Here is a 6,000-nt window from a genome sequence, read left to right as displayed (position 1 = left end):
GTGCGGTAGTGTTTGGCAGAGGTAGGTGGGTCTACTTTCCCAAGGAGCCTAGAGGGGGCTGTGCTGCGGTGCCACTTATCATCAGATATGGCCACCGTTACAGAGTCCGCCGGAGCCTCATCTTCAACTTAATTTTGTGGTTTGTTCTCGGGGTAGATTGGCGGCTGGGCCCCGGTGGCAGGCGGCGGGGTGGGGGGTGTTTCTGTGGAGCTGATGCTGGGTGCTACATGCCTCGGGGGGCGGCGGGTGCTGCGTGGCAGGCTGGCCGAGAGAGGCTCCTAACTGGCCGCTCGGTCCCGCAGCTCGTCGGTGGCAGCTGAAGAAAATAGAACCAGTGGCCAAACCCAGCGGTGGAAACCCAGCGTTGACTGGGATTCGCGTTTTTTAAAGTTGGCGTTTCACCGACTCTTGCAGCCAGCTTGGATTTTTTTTTCCTGGGCTCCGTTTCCTTCCGCACGTAGATGGTAGGATTGTTGGCCGTACACTCGGGTGGCTAACACCGCCTAGCTACATAACCCCAACTCGTGCGACGACAGCTGTCATTGGGAGAAAGGAAAGTGATCTCTCTCCCCCACCGCCTCCGAATGCACAGGAAGAGCCATTCCGCTGGATTTACATGATCCGCCCTTCCATCAAATGGGCAAAGTTGGGAATAACATCGCAGCGTTGGAATATAATGATATGCGTGATGCATTTCTGAGAACTGCGGTGTTGCTTCATTGGAGAGAGGCTAGCTAGCTAGCGCGGTTAGCTTGCTAGCTAGCTGGGGGTTGATTATAAGTGCGACGTTTCATCTCCCAGCATTTTGGCCATGAAGAGGATAACTCGCTGCTCATAGGGCTGGAAGGTAAGACCTAGAAGAGGAGTTTAATTTGCTTTTCCACGCCGGCTACATTCGTGTGGTGTTCCCCTTTTATTCTGTGGAGTGAAGCTGAGAGGACGGGTTCCACCTCCAGTCTGGTGTTGGGGGTTTGTCGCCGCCTCGGCTCTCATGACTCAGACTATTCAACGGAAGGGAACATTCAATAGACAGGTCCATGGGGCTAGTAGCCACTTTTTTAATCGCTTTAAACACCATTTAAAAAGCAGCAGTCGCTCAGAATCACCCTTTGTTTGTAGCAGAACGCAGAAATCAAGCTTACGTCATTGTGTAGCATGTCATTTTCACTTTAAGCCTAGCATTGTAGTTCCAGCAGAACAGTTCCGTTCCGTTGAATAGACCGAGCCTTTGTGTATGTGTGTGTGTGTGTGTGTTGGGCACAAATGCTCCTCATCGCCTTGTGTCCAGATGGAGGTGGGCTCGCGGATATTGTGGTAAAAGATTGCAAGTAAAGTTTACCATCACCCACTAGACTATAGTGTCAGCTGGGGGACAATGGGAGGCAGAAGCATGAAGGTTTGGTGGGTTTTTTTGGTGGAGGCGATGAGTTGGCCAACTCACTGCATCCATAGGTAACCTGTTTGCTGTGGGAGCCTCTTGCAAAGTTCACCGGGAAAATGTCCCTCAAATGCGGATCCAGTTGAATCACACAACCGCAGTCTGGTAAAAGATGGATTTGCTCCTTTGTGCTTTTCTCCTGTCACATCGATGTGAATTGTACTTTTTGTGTGTGTGTCTGTGGTCGCCAAAGAAAAGGCGACAGAGTTCAACACAACAGGCTAGCTATCGTTAGCTGTGTGCAGCTGCTTTGTGCCCCAGCTTGAGTTAACAAAAGCTAACGTTAGCAATTGTGCCCATGGTGGTCGTGACTGCCGGGGAGTCACCAGATCCCTGCCTCGAGTGGCTCTTTCCATCACTTTCTAGGGAGGGACACTTTCCTGCTTTTTAAAATGCTCCTTATTCCTCAGTATTGTAGCCCGTGTGGTGGTCTGGGAGCAGCGTTAGCCCCTGTCCTCGCTCCTGATCTGAAGATGTAAGCTCTGACTCTCGTATTGTCTGGATAATTGCACTGACAATTTAACTGCTATAATGACTATTTCTCGTGGAGTTTGGTGTTGTTCGACCGCCATCTGTCCACAGAGCCCGGAGGCTGTTCGAGGCCAATATAGACACAGGAGAAAGGGAGAATTGCCACAGATCAGCAGCAGAAGATGGTTTAGTTCCACGATATCGAACAACAAAAAAACATGAGACCTCTCCTGGCTCAGTGATACAAAATGTGGAAACCAGCCCAGGCCATACAATGTCCTCCCAAACCACAGTGAATTACTACCTTCAATAGCACTGACTTTAAATAACAGTTCAGTATAAAACATGCTAAGAGCAAGTGTATGTAATGTGGGACCAAACAACAAATCATAAACGCATATTGTACAGATGGGCCATAAGCTAAATTTTTAAGGATACAGCGTAATGATGCAAATCTGGTCCACCATGGTTTAGAAACCATTTTTCTGCTTTACTGGAAATGCAAAAGTTGACTTTATCGTGACTAATCCAAACTATTAGTCATAATGTAGTCTGATGTAATTGCATGTTGGTGCAGAAAAACATCAAGTAAGAGATGCTAGGTGTAGATTTTTAGCATCTATGTTGAAGGCATGGTTCCTCTTTTCTTCAGAGGTAGTCTGCTTCAAAAAGGAAGATGATTTGGAAAAAATGGCTACCTTTTGTCTTTGTCGGATGTAAACCAAATAAGTAAAAAATATCAGTTTTATAAATATTTTACAAATAACTTACTCATGAGTAATTTATCAGATTATATTTGTCATAACCCTGCTAGGCTTTACTAGGGTTTTTATGCATGGGTCTGCATTTCTGCCTAGATACAAGAAAATGTTACACATAAAAGATTTAATCTTAGTATACAATCAAGTATTGGAGATCATGGACCAAAAATTGACATTTTTAATCACCAGTGTGACAATTTACATCATACATATATATTTGTGGTCTGACTTCTTATTTAACGTTTAAACCCATATTCACCAAAGTTACCAAAACCGCCACAGTGTACTCTATTGTGGGCTTTATCAAACAGTTAAATCTGTCTTGGCAACTAGTGACTTTCTCATCAGTAGATGCAAACCAACATGAGCATCCCATTGGATGGTACTGTCCATGTGAGAAACTGAAATTCAACATTCTCTTTCATTCTAGCTATAGTTTTTTTCATTTATTGCAACAAAAAAAAACTGTTAACTTTGGCCTTGTCTACATTTCATGTCGTGAAAACAGCACAACAGCTACAGCTGCAGTCAATTGTCACTGTCTAGATTGGGTTCAGATGCAGTCCTGATGTGAAATAAGCGTTTTAACTTTGCTGGCAGTAAAATATTTGATGAACTGTTATGCACTGTACGTCAGAAGAAGGGAGAAATGCTCCGAATCACTGTGGTGCACAATTCATGAGCTGCTATGCTGACAATCTGTACTGAGAGATGCACATGAAATGGTCATGTGCATCTCATGTGTGTTAGTTGACCATGAGAGGGTCAACTAAAAAAAAACAGTTGAAGTGCATTTGTTGTAGACACAGTGTTGGTCCTTTGTCGTAAAAGGGATGGGCCAGTCACACAGTCTTCTGAACTGGTTGACTGGAAACATCAATTCATGCACATCCCACCCAAAAACTAAAAAAATATGCATGAATACGAATGCATGTAGCAGTTAAGCTCTAAGTGATGAGCAAAATATGATTTTTGCTGCATCACTTGCCTGCAGCACAGTCAAAGTCTTAGCTGCACTACCTTGTTGAGAGAGGCTCGATCTTAACAAGATTCAACAAGATACTGGCACAACACAGATGACAAATTACAGACAAAAACATCGAGAAATATAGAGGTTATAAAAGACATTTCACAGATGCGTTTCATACATTGCACGGAGGTCACCCGATGGTTTCAGCTCCAAACAATGTGCCATTTGCAGTCATCACATTTCAAAGCAGTTGAACACCTTCATAGAAGTACCAAATTAAGGAATATCTCTTTGATGAGTCTCTCCAGTAAAGTTCAAGAGGCATTTAGAATCTTTGCCAACTGTTATGGCAGTTTTTGCTGACCCAACACCTTATCAATACAGTTATTGTTTTTATTCGTCTTTTAATAGGAATTGGACATGGCCAATGGTCATCATTAAGGTATGGCTTTTGTACTTCAGTGTCAAAAAGCAAGATGACCTTTGGAGAAGACCGTTTTGTACAGTAAATTTTGTACAAAATCCAGTCTGGAAAAGAAAGAGATACGTTTCCCAAAAAGGTTCCCAATCAGTGGCTGGTAAAATATGGTAGATGAAAGATAAGAATTAATAAAGGTTAGATATTTGAACCTAGGAAATCCCTTATTTGGTCAACAGCATAATTCCTCATGCAATAACTTCTGTAAATCATGGAGCAACACAACTTGATGCTAAATGTCATTTGCAAGATATGACAATGAACAACACAGGAAGGGTTGAAAAAATACACCTAATGAAAGAAAGGCCTCTCACTATTAGACATGTGATTGGACCAGGGTAGGGGTCTCACCATACCAAAAATGTAGTTGTCGATACCGATTGCTGGAAACATCATTGATTCTCGATATCTAATTCGATAACATGGCAAATAAACAATAAATCCCTTTTTCTTCAGAATACGCTCCTTTTTATAGAAAATATTTGAACATACAATAACAACATTGACTATGTAGCCTTCAAGTAAAAAATAAAAATAAAACACTATTAATATCATAGATCAGTGGCATGTAGAAAAATTCAAATTTCAGTTGACAGGTATAGCTCAATGACTGTAAGAAAACAGCAGAGGCTGCACACGCAATTTACTAACGCATGCACACACACCAATGTACTTGAGTGCAAGGCTGCACCCTCCCAGCGCTAGTCAACAAGTGATTTTCCTCCTCTCCAATCATCCACACGCAGAACCAACATCCACAAGAACCTGCTGATGTCACATCCATGTTCCTGGATAAACAGGGCTTCGCTTATTCTGCAACAACGAAGTTAAAACACAGCGTTGTGTCAGTCTGCGGGAAGAACCTCTCTCCCGTCTGCAGGAGCACACGTGTGTGTGTCTGTGTGTGTGTGTGTGGGTTTGCTCATCTGTCGCTAATCACATATTTAGTCAGTTATTAATCGATGATGTCAAGTCATGAATAGAAGGCAGGGTAATACAGAATGTTACAAGGACACCGGAAATGCAACGTGCAGCCAACATCCTGCAGTGGTGGGTGGGTATTGTTTGGTACCACTGGTACCGTTAAAAAGAGCACCCTGACGTTTTTAGACTTTTGGCAATACCGGTTCTGGTGATGTTCCTAGACCAGGGCATGTGAGGGATGCATAGAAGCATGTTTTTTTCGAAGTGGAAAGTATGTACGTCATCCCAATACACCAAGACATTTGTTGTCTGCCTTTATTTGTGTCATTCTGCAAAATGAGTCCTTTTCACTGATTTTGCAACATTACCCACAATGCTCTCAACTCACCCAATTATACAATATAAGTGGAATAGAACAATCTTTGGCTGTTAATGTTTCTGTTATCCAATCATCAGTTTACCATTGTTTGTTTTTTTCAGTATACTTTTGAGCCACCTAATAATTTGACTTCACATTGTAGAATGCAACTAACCGGTAGCATTCACCATAATTCCATTGAGTGGTTTGTAGTGGGTTTTCTTTAAGTGGGTGGGTTGCATTGAAATCGAAAACCTGGAGCTGCTGCCTGTGGAGTGTTTGCAGAATGCTTTGAGAAAGATGTGGAAATTACTGTCGCTCCAGTCCACTTACATTGTTCGGAAGCTAAGTTAATGAATATGTCTTTGCCCAGAGTTAAACATTTTTCAGTTTTAGATAAAGAGGATGTTTTTGTACTAAAGGTAGGAATCTTTGGATAGAGTAAAGGTAATGCTCCATAGGCACATAAACCAGATCCAAAATACTTCAAGCCCATTGAATATGGTCAGAAGTAGGTGTGTTACATGACAAGGGTGGATGCCCAAGGACATAAAGTATTGATGCATGATCAAACGGATCTGAGAAATGGATGAAGTTTAG

At 42.7% G+C, this 6,000-nt stretch overlaps 1 protein-coding gene across 1 annotated transcript in view; it reads left to right on the top strand.

Moving 5' to 3' along the window:
* The first annotated feature begins 283 nt into the window (after positions 1–283).
* kmt2cb (lysine (K)-specific methyltransferase 2Cb) overlaps positions 284–6,000 on the top strand; it is a 55,729-nt gene continuing 50,012 nt past the window's right edge. The window contains exon 1 of the mRNA XM_061084793.1: positions 284–847. The gene's annotated coding sequence lies outside the window, so the exon portion shown is untranslated. The remainder of the gene's footprint in view (positions 848–6,000) is intronic.

Source organism: Limanda limanda, chromosome 13 (genome assembly GCF_963576545.1).
Source record: "Limanda limanda chromosome 13, fLimLim1.1, whole genome shotgun sequence".
NCBI classification, from domain to species: domain Eukaryota; kingdom Metazoa; phylum Chordata; class Actinopteri; order Pleuronectiformes; family Pleuronectidae; genus Limanda; species Limanda limanda.
The sequence above is the reverse complement of the archived record's forward strand: the minus strand, read 5'-3'. Positions and strand labels throughout refer to the sequence as shown.